Source organism: Melanostigma gelatinosum (genome assembly GCF_949748355.1).
Source record: "Melanostigma gelatinosum genome assembly, chromosome: 9".
Taxonomy (NCBI): Eukaryota; Metazoa; Chordata; class Actinopteri; order Perciformes; family Zoarcidae; genus Melanostigma; species Melanostigma gelatinosum.
In genome coordinates this window covers 24,199,314-24,219,120 of record NC_136642.1, presented here as the reverse complement: position 1 = coordinate 24,219,120, position 19,807 = coordinate 24,199,314, and the positions used below count along the sequence as shown (strand labels likewise).

The window sequence follows — 19,807 nt, the reverse complement described above, 5'->3', positions numbered from 1 at the left end:
CATACACTCACTTCCTAAAAACAGATCTGGCTGAGTGTGCTCTGAGAAAAGCAACTCGTCTTTGAGATCACATCCTGATCAGAAATCTCCTGCCAAAACCTCAAACATCACACTACGTTTTCTGCAATTCTTTGACTCTGAAGTTTAGCCAAATAATGAAAAAGTGTTTCCCAACAGTCACTCTCTGTCAGGGAATTCATCTAAAAGACAACTTCCCTTCTGCGCACCTCAATGTCGTCTCCTCACACCAGGCTTCGACTTGACTGAACAGTCCCTCTGGAAGCAACCGCTGGCCGCTAATGCACACAATTCACGCACAAAGAGAAAACACAGGAAGCTCACCTCACTCTGTAGCGTTCAGCAGTCCATCACCCAGCACTTTCTCTCAAGACAAGTTTGTGGAAGCCGGCGGTAGCAGCACAGAAAGAAGCAATGGGTGAAGAGTAGCAGAAAGAAACAAAGATGAGAGCGAGAGAGGGGGTGTGAAAGAACAGCGGAGGAGGGGGAGGAGGAGAAGACGGACTGAGTGACTGAGACGGAGCTAACGGTGGCTGACAGACTCCCAGAGACTCCCGGTCTGAGCTGAAGCGCACAAACTAACTGGCCCCTCTGCCTGCCTGCCTCTCCAGCTTGACGTCAGTGCAGTCACATGACCTCGTTCTGGTGTGGAGGGGAAATGAAAGAAGGGGGGGGGGGGTAGCGAGAGAGACGGAGAAGCCTGTGTTGCCGTGGTAACAGGCACACTGCACAGAAATGATTTTCAATAGGTCATCCGACATGCACGCACACGCAGACAGATTCTTGGAGTGGTAGAACCAGAGAACCAGAGGAGCCGGTAGCAGACACACTAATGTGGACAAGGTGAGCGGAGGGAAGATTAGAAGCTGATATAAAGATGGTTCACATTTCCATTTCTTTTTTTGACAGAAACAAAATGAGCACGAGACAAACTGCACTTTTGAACCTGTGCTCGGCCTCCTTGAACCCAGATAAGCAACATGTTCTTCTCTTTACACCAATTCAATACCACGGTGAAAAACCAACAAAAAAACAATTAATCCTATGCTCTTCAAGATTAACTCCTTAATTACCATTTGCAAACACTTTTTTTGCGAATTTATTATTAATCTCTGATGACACTTATTTCTACTGAATAGAGCTTGGATGCTTTATAATGTAACTCAATGCAACCTCCGTACGTTAGCAGTTGGCTCCGTTATCACACCGGCTGCTAACAGCGGTTAGCGTAACGTTTCTAGCCCTCCTGCTGATTTCAACGCGGATTTGATTCACATTGTAGCAGTATCAGGGACACTTTCCATCTTCCCCATGGTGACTGGACACCTTTTGTCTGAGCCCTGATCCACGGTACCTACAATGTGTGGAGATTTCTTGATTCTATGATACATAATGATGCGGACAACTCTGTATCGATGCAGTGACATCTCTTCTTCTCTGATCTCTGTTTCAGTGAGGGCGGAGCTTAAACAAACTCCTTGCACGCGGAGCTGAGATGGTCACTAGGCAGTCCTTGGCAGACCTTGTTGCTGCCTACAATGATGTCAAGAAATTTAGCCAGAGGGACATAAACAAACAGCTTCCATTCACATGATGGGTACCAAATTAAGCACTCTATTGGTGTTAGTATCACTTTAAGGGTACTTTTGTTAGTACTGGCATCGTAATGTATTAAAAAGTACCCAGCCCTAATAGAAAGGGCCGGTTTTTTAAGGTCTTTCTCAGTTTATATATACAGGTTTTTCAGGAACAAAACTACATATATTTTTCATGATTTGATTCAAAGGGTAGAAGAGCTTATGTCGTCAGAAGACAACTTTAATCATTAGAAATGGGCCGTCTCTCTATGGCCGAGACATCATTTATTCCTTCAGGACTCCAGCAATTTGTTCAACACATGACTAATAAAAGAAACTATATCTGCACAAACTAGCAGGAGGAAGAAGAAACGAATAAGAAAGTAAATAACCTTCATTACTTCAGGGAAGTGGGGAATACAGTGGCTGCAGTTTCAATTGTTTTTATTGCGTTTTTATTTCATTTATATATTAATACAGTGAGGCAAGTTGACGTGGCACACCTCAACACAGAGATCAGATATCAGTAGAACACTACGACTAACAGTCAGTCGACAGCGGGGATATGGGTATGATTACGTCTTCATGTCTCATTAGCAGAGTAGAGACTAAAGGCCTAGTCCACACTACTCCAGTTTTACTCCATCTTTGCTACGTTTACACTGAGCAGCCACACTACGCCGGAGTTTTGGAGCACCCTAAACGGAGGAGCCTGAAAACTCCGCTGAGGTTGGAGGTATTTGAAAACTCCGGGGTTTTGGTTGAGTGTAGACGGTTGGACACGAATGTGCTGAGAAAAAATGACGCCCACACCCGTGTTCGCTACTGGATTGGTTCTTGGCAACCATGACGTCTCTGTCCCTGATTCGTCATACTCACTATCACGTGACCCGTACCCGGAAGAAAACAAACTGGGCTACCAGCGATTCATTTCAACATGGATAGCTAGCAGCAGCTAGCAGCTGTTGTGCAGTAAAAGTCTGCATTTCTGTGGAGGAAGCAGCTGTTATTGGAGTGATTAGCGAGCGGCGTGACCAGCATCAGCCCTATGGAGCAGCTCGTTGCTTGTATACTGTGGTGTTGGTACAGTAAGTGAGTAATTAGTCGGTATTCTTAGATTAGAGACTCATTTTCTTTGCTAAACTAAGTTATTGGGCTGTTGCCGGTTGCGTATTTCTTAAAATGTCAAACTATTCCTTTAACAAATAGAATGACGGATATAAAGTTCTATTTTAGATCATTCCAGTTTGACTATAACGAATGTCAGTTATAAGATAAACTGATTCAAGGCTTTCTATCTACAGGTTTATACATGAGGGGGTGCAACATCAGATTACCTGAAGGGCTGTTTGAAATGTGTCCAATTAACTAATTGCATTGTTGATTATCACAGTAAATATTGTGGTACTGGTATGTGTTGCAGCTCGAGTAAAACATCACGTCTTTAGTGTTTGTTCTTTGAGATCTATAAATCATTTATATTTTTCAAGTTAAATAGGAGCAGAGGACCGTCTTGATGCACGCATGTGCGCGTTTACATACAGCAACTCGGTATTCCTCTGGTGGAGAAATGTGCTGTGCATTGTGTGAAGCTGATTTGGGGCAGGGCTTGTGCAATGGCACAAAGGCCGAGGGTGTGCAGTGTGGGAAGGCCAACCAAAGAACCTCCTTACCCCCTTCCTCCGCTGACCCCAGCTTTGAGCTGATTACGTTCTTCTGAATAGCATCTGCTGGCCAGTTGAATGGAGCGCCGTGGGGCCCAGATTAGGGTGGGGCAGTGCGGAGGGTCAGCCGAGTGAAAACCACCCCCCACTGGACTGCTGTTAGTAAGGGTATGTACGGCTGAGTGAGAGGCACATGGATAGAGACACGAGATGAAACACCACACGGGGCAGAGAGAATCAACACAGTGCAGGGAAAAGTCATTTAATAAAGCCCGCAGCTATATATATATATATATATTTATATATATATGACTGTAACGACACTGCTGGGGAGTAAAGCAGAGGCAACAGTGAAGAGAACAGCAAAGCACAAAGAGATTAGATGATGTAAGACACTGAAATGAGAGTCTGCCAGGTGAGTACATTGGTTGAGGGATAAATTATTTAGACCAAAGCCCGAGTTCGGGGGATTAGTGGGCTGACTGGTCGTGCCTTTAGGTTAATACATGGTTTATAAAATAAAGCTGGTTGAAAAAGACAAGTTGTATCGGTGTATCTTGTTTATATGGACGGCATTTGAAGGTGGGCTGAGATGCTGATCATCATAACGAAGTGACCAGCACTATAGTTGCTACAGAGATAAAAAAGCAGCAGAAAGGCGGACACATTATTGCATTTACACGTCATTCTTCTGCACTGCATGCTTCATATTTTGAACCTCACGCATGCCTGGTCAATCACTGTGGAAGGTGGGCTGGACTACAAGATGTTCAATTTTGGATAAAACGCCCACAAACATTTGGTACTACCATAGATTGTATATATAAAGTGGACTTAACCGACGTAACGTCACCCATTGGTTCGTGGGCTACGGTCTTGAAGCCTCGAGTTCATCACTTTGGCCGTCGCCATCTTGGTTTTTTGGAACCAGAAGCGACATGAGAGGGAAGAGCCAAGTACAACCGAACGATGAAACAATAAAGTTTCATGAACTGAAAACACGCCATGAAACAGTTTATGTTGTAAGACCACAACAATAAGAACAAACTCCCAAACCGGACAAACGCTGTGGCAGCGACCTGTCAATCACAGTAAGCCCGCCCTAAAGCATCCCCTGCTTTATGGTCTGTTTGACTCTAAATGGACCATAATCTACGAAATGAGCATCATGCTGTATTGAAGAAGACTTGAAACTAGAGATTGAGACATAAACTCATGTTTACAATGTTTACTGAGGGAATAAATCAAGAGAGAAGTAGAGTCATTTTCTCATAGACTTCTATACAACCAGAGGAGTCGCCCCCTGATGGACATTAGAGAGAATGCAGGTTTAAGGCACTTCACTTTCACTTTTCGACCTGCAGGTTTCCGGTTGGGTACAAAAGGACCACCTTATCTAACCTCTTGAAACGGCCTTTTCACTACTTTTAGACACTCTGCACAACACTAGAAAGTTGTGACCACACTCTTTGTGTTTGTGTAGGTGTGTGTGTCTGTGTGTGTGACTTAGGATGTAGGGTGGGTAAGCGGCACTAGAGGGAATTCCTTCCTCCTGATGACTCAGGAAGCAACTGCATGGGCGGAAGAGAAAACAACGTCTCTTTCCAAGGCAAACCCTTTAGAAGTCGTTCCGTTCGGAAAGGAAACTTTCCCCACCCCGTGTCACCGCTCAAAGCTCACTTCTAAATAACTCCATGTATTGTCTGCTGCAACAAATCAGCTGAGGGCAGGACAGGTTCAAGTACGAAACAACAGACTGCAATTCCTGAAATTGCAAATCAACCCCAAAAAAGCAATACTGAGAGATGACAAATGTACGCTCATGGCAATACTGTACAAGAATGAAAATGGTTATTGGCCAGTGAGACTTAAAAGCTGAAGGCTGGACCTGCATCAGAGAGCCGTCATGTTAATCTCAGCAGCTGGGCTGGAGCTATTAGATAACAACAGATTAGCAAGTGGATAATCAGCTGTTGGGCGGGGGGGAGGTTTGAGGTTTGAGTGTCTTATCCAACAAGTTAGCGAACACATGCACACATCCACACATCCACACTCAGATGACAGTGGATGGCATTGGTGTTTCATTATTCATCACAATGAATTTCAAAGCAGTATTTTGAGAAAAGCACTGCTGGATGGGTTTGTAAAAGGCTCAGCTTAAAGGGAAACTTCTGTTTATTTTCAACCTGGACTCGATATTCCCATGTTTTTTGTGTCTCGGTGACTAATGTGGGACAGTCATTTTTGAAATTGGTTCAGTATCGAGGGAGAACCGGCAGCCGCTAAATGGGCTGCAATGTAATCGCCCGGGGCAAAAGTGCTTGTTTCTGCCGCTGACAGGCTCAGATTGGAACTTTAAGTGTCTGACAACATTATGGAAAGAACCCCACAGATGGTAATAGAAGAAATCCTTTTATTGGAGGCGGATTGGAGATTTCAGTTACTTGTTTCTTATATAATGAATACAATTTGTGTTGTTTTCTTGTTCTCTCGTCATATTTGAGTGTTCTAAAAAGTAGAATCTTTCAAGGTTGTGTCTCCCTCTGTTGTGCTCACCTACAATTAACCCCGCCTGTGTACACTGATTGCGAAATTGCCTGAATATATGTGAAATGTCTGTGTGGCAATTTCCTTTTTTATCATGTACAATTCAGGTCCAATTCAATTGAATTTTCTTTATCTTTTGTTGATCTGTTTGTTAATGTGTCGTTCTATTTCATCCTTACTGACCGCCAGAGGCAGTGCTTAACACTGGATGTATCCCGTCTCGCGCATGCGCAGGTCGAATATTTATATCAACAAAGTCACGTGTGACCTCGGATGACCACCGTCATCTATAAGTTCCGGTGTCATCCTGAGCTCAGTCCTTTTTTTCTTCTCGCGTCGCAGGTTAGCTACCATGGTAGCTTAAACAAGGATGTGTCTACGATCAAGACATATTAGAGCTCGTCGCTGTAGCCTTGTGACTACCGGTCGGAGTTGCGGTTCTCTCGCCCTCCAAAGGCTGCGACGAGCTGTCCCTCTTCGGAGGGAACGGTGTGTTCGCCGTTCGGACATCGAGCCCCGGACTGGTGGACGCCTCTATCATCGGTCGTCACCAGTCTGATAAGGGTCAGCTAAGTCGTGATGTCAGCAATCGGTAAGATCGATTAAACATTGTTTTCTATAACAGTTGTTTGTTCCACGGTTGGCAGAGCGCTTCCGCTCTAGTAATCGAGTGGCGCGCTAACGAGAGCGTAGAATTACGCTGTCGGCCCGCCCTTCACAGTGTTACGGCTATCACAGTTAGCAGAGTGTTCCTGCTCAGGCAAACTTTGTGAGACACTAGTCCGCATTGGCGTTGTGTACATGGAGATTTAATCTTTACATCTGACGTAATTCGCAGTTAGCAGTGTCTTCACTCAGGCTAACTTGGATGCTAGCTGGGACTGCGTCCATCAACTTTGTAAACCTTACGGCTGTCACAGTTAACAGAGCGTCCTCGCTCAGGTCAACTCAGTGGGGAAACTAGCTAAACAAAGCTGATACTGGGGCTGTAGCCATCAACTTTGTATCCTTACAGCTGTCACAGTTAACAGAGCGTCCCCGCTCAGGTTAACTCAGTGGAAAACTAGCTAAACAAAGCTGATACTGGGGCTGTAGCCATCAACTTTGTATCCTTACAGCTGTCACAGTTAACAGAGCGTCCTCGCTCAGGTTAACTCAGTGGGAAACTAGCTAAACAAAAGCTGATACTGGGACTGCGTCCATCAACTTTGTATCCTGACGGCTGTCACAGTTAACAGAGCTGTCACAGTTAACAGAGCGTCCTCGCTCAGGTTAACTCAGTGGGAAACTAGCTAAACAAAGCTGGTACTGGGGCTGTGGCCATCAACTTTGTAGCATTACAACGATCACAGTTAGCGGAATGTGCTCGCTCAGGCTAACTCGGTGAATGCTAGTTATACTAAATCAACATTGAGGTTGTGCCCATTGATGGTTTTTACGCATTACGGCTGTCGAGTTCGCTCCGGCTAACTAGACTAAGCTAATACTCGGTGTGTCCATTGATTGTTGTAAACATTATGGACATATCGGTAGCGGATATCAGTTAGCAGAGTGCTCTCGCTCAAGCTAACTGGTGGGACACCAATATCTGCAGCAGCTGTCTTAGTGAAGAGTGTCCTCGCTCCCCTCTCACTGTAAGGACTGTGTTCTTTTTGTCAGTTTTTCACAGTAGCAGAGTGCTCTCGCTCAAGCTAACTGGTGGGACACCAATATCTGCAGCAACTAGCTTAGTGAAGAGTGTCCTCGCTCCCCTCTCACTATAAGGACTTGCCTGGCCTGTTTCCACAGTGGCAGAGTGCTCTCGCTCAAGCTAACTGGTGGGACACCAATATCTGCAGCAATTAGTTTAGTGAAGAGTGTCCTCGCCCCTCTCACTATAAGGACTTTGCCTGACCTGTTTCCACAGTGGCAGAGTGCTCTCGCTCAAGCTAACTGGTGGGACACCAATATCGGCAGCAACTATCTTAGTGAAGAGTGGCCTCGCTCCCCTCTCACTGTACGGACTGTGTTCTGTTTTGTCCGTTTTTTACGGTAACAGAGTGCTCTCGCTCAAGCTAACTGGGGGGACACTAATATCTGCAGCAACTATCTTAGTGAAGAGAGTGGGCTTAGAGAGTGCCCTCGCCCCTCTCACTATAAGGACTTTGCCTGACCTGTTTCCACAGTTGCAGAGTGCTCTCGCTCAGGCTAACTGGTGGGTCACCAATATCTGCAGCGGCTGGCTAAGGGAAGAGTGTCCGAAGGATCACTCGCCACTGACTGCCCCCTGCCTGTTCTCTTAACATTCAGCAGAGCGCTCCCGCTCGGACTGATTTGGAATTCCGCATAAACTAGTGGGACAAGGGTTCCACCAGAATCGCGGCCATGTTAAACTCTCCCGGCTGTAGGACCTGTATAGCTCATCTTCAGCCGGAGGACGGCCCTGACCTCTTGCCCTAGCAGGGAGAACCCAGGCAGGACCTGCGGCATCACGCCTTGAGCAGTAAGGTCTGCTAGGCTGGCCGAAGTGGAACACCTGATGCGGGAGGGCTACCTCCCCCTGTCAGGGCAGCTGAATCCAGACCAACCTACCCTGGTCATTTGTATGGCGCTTGCACGCCGGGCATACACAGCAGCTGGAACATCCACCTGTGAGTGCCTTCTTCAGGCACCTTCCCGCCCTCACCACCTTTTCTGTTCCTCCCTCCGAGGAATATCTGAGGGAGTTGCGTGCATGGTGGAGACACCAGGGCTCTCTCCCGCCTTACATCAGACCATGCAGGAGGTGGCAAATCTGGCCTTGCACGTATGCCAGCCAGTTAGACGACTATGGCGTCCATCAGTTTCCCCTGAGGAGACTCTGAGGCCCGATGCCAGGTGCCCTCGACCCAATGTCGGGTCAAAGATGACCTGCTATCCAGGGCTTGGGACACAGCAGCGCTGTGCACCGTATCGACAACTCCCTCTCCCACCTCATGCTTTCCCTCGCAGATTCTCTGCAGCGGGCTACTTCGACGCTTCTGCTCAGTGATGCTTCATTGCAGGCGTTTGCGCTCATATCCAGGGAACATGGATGTATGATGTCCACCCTGGTTCAGACTCGCCGCCAGGTTTGGCTGGCGCAGTCACCCCTATCTGAGACATGTAGGAGGACCCTCCATACTGTCCCAGTGGAGCCTGGTGAGCTGTTCGAGTCAGCTGCTGTACAGGCGCTTCAGCGGACTGTTAGAGCTAGCCAGACCTGGCAGCAGTTCTCTGGTCTTTGCAGGGACCTGCCTGCACCCCCAGACCTAGGGGTCCCATTTTTGGCCCACAAGGCCGTTTCTCAGCCTCCAGCTTACCCTAGTAGCGCAACAGGCCTCGGCGTCCTGCTGAGAGGCCGGACCGCTATCTATACAACCCAACTTACGTCCCCGTCCCCCCCGGCAGGGGTGCCAGGAGATGTCTCCAGGCCGGCTGTCGGGGTTCTTTCTCCCATCAGCGGATTTCCAAGGGAGAGTGGGTCACGTCTATCGACGCCTGTTCCCATGGTGCATCACCACAACTTTCAGTCCTGGGTGCTTCCATTCGGACTCTCCCATCTCCCCATGGGTGTCCACAGTGTGTTACTGCTGTCCTTTCCCCCTGCAATCGCAGGGCGTGAACATACTGCCGTACTTAGACGACTGGCTGACCTAGGCGCCGTCCCGGCTTCAGGCGCCACAGGACACTGCTCGCCTTCTCTCACGTGGCCCGGTAGGCCTCAAGGTGAACATGGAGAGGAGCTACCTGAGCCCTTCTCAGAGCATAACCTTCATTAGGGTGGCCCTATGAGGGCCTGTCTGTCGCCCCAGTGCGGATGGCTGAACAGCCTTCACTTGGATGCCAAGTGGCACAGATACAGGGCAATAATATTATCGAAACAGTGTCTATTCATCTATTCACTATCCCCATGGAGGGAGTGCATATCTGGCGAACAGTGTCCCAGGAACCGAGCCCCAGGGGCTCGGTTCCATTCCACCAGGAGATTGTCACAACAGTTACCTGCCTCTCAAGGCGGGTGCAGGGTGACAGAACGGGACAGCCTGGGGGCAGTTGTCTGCTGAAAGACCGCAGGTCCAGGTTCTAGAGCTAGCGCTCGAGCACTCCCTTCCATGTTTGAAGGGAAAGCATGTGCTTGTCCGGTGGACAGCACCTCTGCTGTGATTTCCCATGAACTATCGATGGGGCACCAGATCTGCAGAAGTTGCTACGGGGATCACCGTGGCCTTCTGACTTGGGAGGCCCCTTGCCTGACCAGCCTGTGGGCAATGTACCCACCAGGAGAATGGAACAAGGTTGTGGTTTTCCTGTTCCGTTACAAGCCTCCACCGGGAGAGTGGCGGCTGCATCCAGACGTGTCGACCCACTGCCCCCACTGGGTCTCCCTGACGGAGAGGACCAGCCCTCTGGGTCAAGATGCCCTGGCTCACACGTGGCCAGAGGATCTTCTTTATGCCTTTCCACCAGTCCCTCTGCTTTTGCTATAAGCTTGTCAGAGTTCTTCCCCGACAGGAGGGATCTCCTGTCGCAACTAGAGGGTCGGATTTGGCATTCCAATCCCTGCCGCCTTCAATTAGGGGTCACGGGAGGGCCCGACCGGATGCTGAGTGGCTGCATAGAACCAGTCTGATGGACTATTCTGAATGCCAGTGCGCGGTCTACCTGCCTGCAGTACAAGAAACAGGTGGAAGCTGTTCTCCGACTAGTGTGCGGCTCAGAACAAGGTCCCAGTACAGCGCCCCGTGCCTGCTGTACTGAGTTTCTACAGTCCCTCCTGGATAAGGGCCGGTCTCCCCTGCATGGGACCTACCCTTGGTACTGGACAGCTTATGCTTGTCCTTTTGAACCCCTGGCACAGGCGGAGCCTAGATGGCTATCAGCAAGACGGTTTTCTCCTTGCTGTCAATTCAGCTCAATGTGGGGGCGAGCTGCATGCCCTATCAGTGGAAGAATCATGTCTGAGGTGGAACTCAGATGGCTTGGGTGTCACTTTCTGGCCTAAGGCAGTGTTTCTCCCAAGGGGGTGGATACGTTCACATATAAACCGGCCTATCCAGCTGGCAAAGTTGACCCCCCCCCCTCCCCCATCGGGAGAGGAGAGGTCAAGGCTGCTGTGCCCAGTGTGGGCCCTCAGAGCTTATATGGAAGCCACCGCCTGCATAGTCAGTTATGGTGAGCCTAAGAAGGGCTGTGCTCCTTTTTAAGAAAAAAAAGGAAAAACGGCACCTGTCCCACTGGATAGTGGAGGCCATTGCCGATACATACAAGGCGAGCGGCTGCGCTCGGCCATCCGGGGTGAAGGGTCACTACCAAGAGTGTCTCCACACCGAGGGCAAGCCTGAGTGGTGTGCCTGTGGGGGATACATGTGCGGCGGCCTCATGGGCATCACCGAGCACATTCACCAAACACTACAGAGTTAACGTTGCCACCCCTCACCCACTGGGGAGGGTTCTTGGCCAATTTTCTCTGCCGGAGCTATAAGGGGTAGTTACTGTGCTTCCTCGTGACTCTTTTGGTATAAGTCATCCAGTGTTAAGCACTGCCTCTGGCGGTCAGTAAGGATGAAATAGAACGAAAGTTACGAACGTAACTACGGTTCTATGAATCCTGGATGACCGCCAGAGTTCTTGGTCACTCGGAATCCAGTGAACTCGCGAGAAGATTCCATAGGACTGAGCTCAGGATGACACCGGAACTTATAGATGACGGTGGTCATCCGAGGTCACACGTGACTTTGTTGATATAAATATTCGACCTGCGCATGCGCGAGACGGGATACATCCAGTGTTAAGCACTGCCTCTGGCGGTCATCCAGGATTCATAGAACCGTAGTTACGTTCGTAACTTTCGAACTCAGGTTCCCTCAATAAGAAGTATTTTTCTGAATACTCACGAGACAGTTAAGCCTCACCCACATTGTCGAAATTGGCTAAACAGTCAGCCATTGCACCTCGTCGTTCGTCGCTCCAACTCTCACTCACGTTCCCCTTCTTGTCTCGTTGCGAAAAAGGCACCTCACAAGTTTTCAGATCGAGACTTTGCCTTGAGCGAGACTTAGTGAGACACAATGACAAAAAGACCGGATCAAGCTAAATGTGTGCTTCTATCTCATAAGATGTTGTCAGACACTTATAACAACAATCTGAGCCTATTAGTGGTATTCTTGAGACCCAATTGGGGTACTATACCCAAGCAACTGTGATTGAAGGTTGTCATACAAGCATGATGTGAGTGGTTTTAACGTGACCCAAACTGATTCATTTTGAAGGAGGACACTCCCCAACACCTGTGACCAAAGCTTCAATTTGTGTTCAAATGCACTTGTTGGTTACCCTGCATGTCCTGTGCTCTTTTAGAGTTAGGGGCACTCAAGTCCATGAACAGCTGGGGCAGTATATCAGACCTCAGAACAGCCGACGACAACAACTGGAGTACATTTTTAAAGAGGAACTTTCTATGAAAATACCGGGGTGACGCTGCCACTTTTTCTGCTGTGATATCAACAGACAAGGTAATTATGTCTACATCCAATATTAAGTTCTCTAGGAAGATATTCCAGCGTAGGGGAAGATGAATGGGCCCTGAGCTGCCCGAATACGTTATAATCCTCCATGCAGACAAGTGTGTGGACAATGCCTTATGTGCCACAGCTGCTTGTCTATGCATATATAGACGCAATTGGAGAATTGGCTGTGTAGAAACTCATTTCAGAGTCTGGTGTGACGGTCAACGAGCGCAGATGCACAGGAGGTCTAAGAACGTTCTGCTGCTTTAGAGGAACTCTTTGGACGATTGAGCATTTCTGTCAACACAGAAACAAGGGACAGATGCAGCATGCGGTGACCGCAATGATGCAGAGAATGTGGCGTTGCGTAATTCAAGTGTACTGCCAATTACAACACATACAGGAATCAGCAGAAACCTGGCGGGCAGACAGGGAAGTGAATTCATCTCCCACACGCCATATGGTTACAAATATAACAATGCACTGTCCTGAGAGCAGAGAGAGAGGGGAGGACATCCAGATACCCCCCCCCCCCCCACCACCATGTTAATGTGCATGGATAAACCCCTCATACTGTAGGGAACCTTGATTAAAGAAGATGCACTATGCAACACAGTCAGCGAAACTACTTGTGACGACACGCTGCTTTATCCAGCTCCAGTCAGGGCGTGTTCTACGAGCAGCAGCTGTTCTCGTAGCTTTACAGTCTGTGTGTCTGGATAGCAGTACAGTAGGATTAATTGACAGCTCGCCGAAATGAGCAGACAAGGTTGTTGAAAAGCCCGTCTCCTCCTCGTGCGTTATGTAACTGCAGTACAGGAGGCGGGCGAGCTGAGCAGGCTAATCCAATGCACCGCACCACTTGCCAAAAATTATAAAAGCATCTTTTTGTTGTGTAGTAACACTGGTTCTGATTACATTTAGGACCCCCCCCCCCCCCCCTCATTTCCGTTTTTCAATTAAGTGGGCAATAATTTATAGGAAGAAAAAACATTGAATGTTTTAAGGCTGACCTTCAAAGTTTTGACGGTTGCCTTTGGAACGTTGGAGCATCTCTTTTTTATTTCTTAATAAGGCTATGCATGACCACAAACATCACAAATAGCCCATGAAGTAGGCTAAAGTAATCCAACATTATTTACCAGGCATCAACTCCAACTCGTTTTGCTCAGCTGGATGACGCTGTCCCGGATGCTGAGACAGGTCTTCTGTTTTACATGTTGCCATAGGCTACAGTTCATTCATTTGTTTAGAGGCATACATACGAGCAAATTTGTTTTCATGGGCTCCCGCTGTGATATATTTGATGTAAATATTGCAGATTTCGGAGCCGTTTTCATCCCAATAAAAACAAAATGAATTTCTCATTGCTCCAGACAATAATAGCAAAGCAAAGCACAATATCGGTTGATGAAGTTTGACAGCTCGTGTTGTTGTCGTCGCCGCTTTACAGTTATCAACGAAAATGAGATCTGTTCACAGAGAACGAATTCATCTTCTAAACTCCTATACACAGAACGAATGTATACTGATGTACCCGACCGGGGGAAAGAGATGACGGAGATCACACTGAATTCATGTTAAAATGCATGCTCACATTGTGAAACCTCAAACAACTTGCTTTGGCAATTTGTGGCAATTGAACTCAGTAACGTTGATGCCAAGACATAGAAAAATGATTTAGAATCAAGAGAGAGAGAGTGTGTAGATACATTGCAGACTGTCCTCCTCCATCTCTCGCATCAGACTTGTTCTGCGTCTTCCTGGTTAGACAACCTGATATATTGAAGGAACTAGTCCAAGTTGTCAGAGCTCTCGGCAGTTGGAAGAGTTTTTTAACGCTGAAAGTGGCGACTGCGACATTTTGAATGATGGGATTTTTTTTGGGAAGTGAGTAGTTGAGGAGCTCTGCTAGAGTAAAAGTGGTTAATGCCGGAGAAAAAAGGCAAATAATTAGAAATATGATTGTTTAATGGAAGAAATGAAGCATCGGCAATGTATTTCGAACATTCCAAATACATCATAACATCTGCCTTCATGCAATTAAACAACAGGTTGACCGTGATTAGAGCGGCGTCACTCGGCAACCACGGAAACGTGTACAGTAGCGGTGCTGGGAGGCTAAACCTACGCAGCGGTGCTTCAAGCTGCCGTCGACATGTTCACATGCAGATATTTAGCATGTTCACTGTCTTAGTTTAGCATGTTAGCATTCTACGGCTCTCTCATCCCTTTTGATAGTCGTACGAATTATATATTATTGCATATGACTCAATCTTGGATGTGTCTTCATAATCCAGAATGGTGAGAAGAGCATTCGTTACCTACTTAATCCCATTTTTAGCTGAGGAGGTGGGCCGTGAAGAAACAGAAAATTGCAGATTGTATAACAAAGAAACCTTTTTTTTTCTCCTTGCACGCCAAAGTGTCTCAAGAGTTACTCAACGGCATTACCACCCACTCCATCCTCTGTGATTCAGACGCTATAAACGGAAGCCAGAGGGAAAGGACGGACGACCAGTCGGGGCCATCTATTCTTCTTGATGGCGGACGGCAGGCTGGATGCAGGGAGAGGACTAACCACAGCCCAGCCACTGTGTCAGTCTCTCTCTTATCAGAAAGCAGCAGGTTGGGAGTCGGGAGCGAGAGAAAGACACATCACCACCACCACCTCCCCTATGAGTCACGCTCTGGTCCTCTGCTCACTATTCCTGATACGCACAGACTCCACACACACACACACACACACACACACACACACACACACACACACACACACACACACACACACACACACACACACACACACACACACACACACACACACACACACACACACTCCTACACATGCATCAATAACATTCATACAGAAATAGAGCCGTTGTCTTTGCATATTGATGACTGTCTACTGGCATGGAGGGGATGGGCAGATGGAGCGCGCCCATCAAATGTCAGCCCCAACTAGATTCACAGCAGCAGCCGTGACATTTTGATTTTTTTTACTGGCCAACCACTTCCTGTGAGTCACAGTTTTTGTCAACTTTGGAGAAACCCTTTCGCCTGTGACATGAATACAAAAAGAAGCATTAAGTAATATTAGAGTAGCTGATTGGAGTTCACATGGGACCATGCATGATCACGTTATGGAGGTGAAACCATTTGTCGACTCATCCATTGGTTGATCAACAGAAAAATACTCTGCAACTATTATTTTCTTGTCGCTGCTTTGCTGGGTATTTTGGGTTTTGAAATGTAAGGAACAAACACCCATTTTCAGTGCAAATAATAGTATGTAATACTTTATATAATAATTATACTATGGATGCCTGCTTCTGTTGATTTAGATTGGCTCTCAGGAATAACATAATAAGTGTTAACCCTCAGAACATTTGTATCAGTCACATCAGTCTAAAAGGTGTTGTAAAGTTAAAGTCTAAAATAGACTTTTCTCCACTAACTCCACCAGAGCATCTCATTAAAACACAAACAGTAAGACGAGCAGCTTTTCCTGCTCAGCGGGAGAGGCTGTGACAGCGTTTAACCTGACCTCTGGGAGAGAACAGCTTATGCTTCTCATAGGCATCTAAACAGTCTTAAGTATCGATTAGAAATGAATCACCAGATAGTAAGATGGAAATAGTGTGGAAAGATGGAAATTCTCTAAAAAGATCCATTTGCCAGGTGCAGCAGCTTTACCATACTGCTACCAGTTGATTCATCAACATTTGATAAAACAAACAAACAAACATCAGAAACAGAAGAAATGAGAATATAAGACACAAGACTAACGTCTTACCCAGGGGTGAAAGTGGCCAGAACAGAATGGAAGAGGGAACAGTTGCTGACTGACAAAACTTACAGAGAAAAACCAACAGCCCAAACCCATCTGTTAACGTTAAGTCTACATAGCAACAGTTAGTTAGTACGGTATGTCTTTAGTACTGAAAGAAAAGTAGCCGTATTAACTAATCGTTACCGTGGTTTCATCGTTTCAGAAGGAAACTGAGTGACGTTCCTTATTTCAAGAGAGCTCAGAGTTAAGTGGATGTGAGGAAGTTCAAAGGTTCCGTTGAATGCAAGTGACCTGAGGTGTGAGTGTATGAGGCAGAGTTGAAGTTGGCTCTTGTTTTATGCAGCGGACCTCTCAACTGGACAAGCTGCAGCTGTCCCTTAGACTGTGTGTGTGTGTGTGTTCATGGTTGACAACTCAGAGGCAGTATGTGTGTATCAAAGAGCAAAGGATGTTCATGCCATTTATCTCTTTTAATGCCAGTAACACTAACAGACGCACACACATACTTGTCCCTGATTAACGAGTGTGTCAGTGCGTATGTGAGATGGCCTGTGTTGGGTGGGAGGGGGGGGGGGGGTCTGGGGGCCTGGGAACTGTGTGGAAATCACATTAGGCTTCCTCTGGCTCATCTCAAGAGTCATGGGAAACAACACACTGACCAAAAACAACAGGGATTGTGCACGCTGCAGCCTGACCACCCGACATCGCACACCGACTTCTGAGAGAGGAGTGTGTCCTTCAAAGTAACCTGTAGCTTTACCTCATTTTCTGCTTTTTACCTGCCGGTAGGAAATATGAACAAAATCAGACTTGATAATTATGAGAGCATCATTTCACAACATGATATCATTAAACTCATGTTTGCCCCTGAGCGTGCCCAAGCCAAATATTTGTGTGTGTTTAACTAGAACTAAATGTGAAATGTCCACCCTCTGGTTCCCCTGAGGACTGTTAGCTCTGTCAGCACCTTTGCCATTACTTGCACTGTTAGCGCGGTTAGCTGCGAGCCACCGACTCAGCCGTCGCCACGTCGAGAGCTGCGTGGCGGCAATAGGCATTCGCTGAATTTTGCATTGAAGACCTTTAATGTTGTAAATGTGAGTTCCAAGGCAGATAGATGAAAATATGGATTTACTCCTTTTTCTGGGCTCACAAGGCAAATTCTGCCGTTTCAGCCTGCAATGAATCAGATCTGTAAAAACAATACATTTCAAATGTGAAACAAGACTCTACAGCCATGTTAAAAGATCTGTGAGGCTGTACTTTGGCACATCAGTGCTTGGAGCACAATGCTAACATCAGCATGCTAAGGGCAGGGCTATGCAAAAAAATGACTTGTTCGTACGATATATTGTCCGACTTTGTCGACGTCAAATGTGTTATAGCCGTACTGAGCAGCTATACTGAAGTTACAGAGACGTTTGTGAAGCTATTCAACCATTCGACTAGCAGATAGCATTCACACTAGCGCCTCAACATACTCAAATCAGCCAGTGCTGATGTTTAGAAGGTCTAATAGCTACGTTGTTAAACATCCTAGCATCTTACATGCTGATCAGCACTAAACACAACGGACAGCTGAGGCTCATTACGTTTTCAGGTATTTTGTCCCAAACCAAAATATTGGACAAATAAAGATTTTGACCAGAATGATGACGCGAGCTGAAAAGTCCTCTGAGTGAGGTTATATGAGGCTGTACTTACTCATTTGTTGACTGAATAAGCTGTACACCAACATGCTTTTTTTAGGCTGACCAGCTGACCAACATTGCATTCCACAGCCATGCCACTCGTATGGATAAAAAGCTGTTGCCATGTGAGTGATGATTTCCCAGTCTGCTGCGAAACATAGCTACTGCACGTTTTTACAGAGAAATGACCTACCGTACTTTTCGGACAATAAGCCGCTACTTTTTACCCCACGCTTTGAGGCGTCGGCTTATAGTCCGGTGTGCTTTATGTACAGATTTCTCCGTAGCTTTTCTCCGCCACAACAACAACCGCAACTTCCGGTTACGGTCTAACGCAACATTGACTAGCTCCCGACACAGAACAGTTGCTACCAGCAACCCCTCTGCTACCAGCTGTTACTGACAGGGTCGCTACAATATGGATGAAGTACCTTTGACCTGCCTCTCACTAGGACTGTTAACAAAAAAGGTTGAACGGCAAGATGCTTTAACAGTACATGTCCGACTCGCTAGCTTCTAAGCTAATTTTAACATTACGGCCAATGGGGAAATGCTAACCGCGATTAGCATTAGCGAATATATAATATATCTTCGTACATCTTTTCATGCAGACATACTTGCATTGCAGACTAAGGTCTCTCACGGATACCAAACGAAAAGCAATAACTGTTGTTGCTCATAGCTCTGAATAGCTGTTGTGCTAGCAGCAACTGGCCAAGCCAGTTAGCCGTAAATGCTATTCAGAGCTATGAGCATAAAAGATCAGCTTTTTCTCAAGTCTGCCAGTGGATCCTAACAGCCCGGAACAGTGTGAAAGAATCCACCATCACCAACGGGTTCCGAAAGGCTGGGATACTATGAGATTAAGGGGACAGCGCAATGAGGACGACAACGCAAGCTCAAGGGCGGATTTGCCCCGGTCCTTGAACACACCACATCATGAACCGGGGCAAATCCGCCCTTGAGCTTGCGTTGTCGTCCTCATTGCGCTGTCCCCTTAATCTCATAGTATCCCAGCCTTTCGGAACCCGTTGGTGAAGGTGGATTCTTTCACACTGTTCCGCACTGTTAGGATCCACTGGCAGACTTGAGAAAAAACTGATCTTCTCTGCTCATAGCTCTGAATAGCATTTACGGCTAACTGGTGCTGGTTAGCGGCTGTGTGGTCAGTGCGGCTGGTTGTGCTGCTAGCACAACAGCTATTCAGAGCTATGAGCAACAACAGTTATTGCCTCATTGTTTTTCGTTTGGTGGCTGTGAGAGACCTAATGCTGCGTTCACACCGGTCGCGTTGAATTTTTGACGCACTGCAAAATCGCGTCCAACACGCCGCCGGTCGTGTTCACACCAAACGCGGCAAAATCTCGTAGCGCCGGAGAGGGGGCGTGGTTTATCGTCCTGGAAGCCGTTCACCTGGCCGCCATTTCTTTCCGCTGTCAACCATGAAAGGAATAAGGACAATTGCTGCTTTGTACGTGTTGTGTAAGTCCCTCAAACATCGGAATGCCAAACGCCGTCATGTCTGGTTCATAATATTGTTCAGAGGAGCTCCGTGGATTGTATCGAGCTGTATTCACTGTCTAGCAAGCCACCGGTCGCTGTTTACTACAGCTGTAGGAACACAAAATAAACTGATTTGGCTGTGATTCAACGGCAATAAACCGACAAAAAGGGACTCCGAAATAACTACGTAATGATGCCGATTTGTACTTGTCTTCTCCGACAAAAAGGGACTCCGAAATAACTACGTAACGATGCCGATTTGTAGGTTACTGGTCTTCTCAATGGAGCTCTGATGAATCGGTGCTAGGCTATGCTAACATCGTAGCAGCTCCACCAGCACTCAATAACGTCACGTAGACGTAAATACGGCAGCGTCTATTCATTGTTTGTACCGTATGGTTTACACACACTCATGTATACACATAGTTTGGTCCGGTCTCTATTGATATGAGGTATCGTAGAGCTCTGGGTGAACACAGACGGCTACAGGATTTATTTCCTGATTCAA

At 47.0% G+C, this 19,807-nt stretch overlaps 1 protein-coding gene across 3 annotated transcripts in view; it reads right to left on the bottom strand.

Annotated features, from left to right (window-relative positions):
• The window catches only part of ncalda (neurocalcin delta a), a 74,498-nt gene that overhangs the window by 37,422 nt on the left and 17,269 nt on the right, over positions 1 to 19,807 (bottom strand). Inside the window, exon 1 of one of the 3 annotated variants that reach the window (XM_079275190.1) lies at positions 343 to 557. The exons of the other annotated variants lie outside the window; for them this stretch is intronic. The gene's annotated coding sequence lies outside the window, so the exon portion shown is untranslated. Of the gene's footprint in view, positions 1 to 342; positions 558 to 19,807 lie in introns of those variants that run through there. 3 annotated transcript variants of the gene reach the window in all.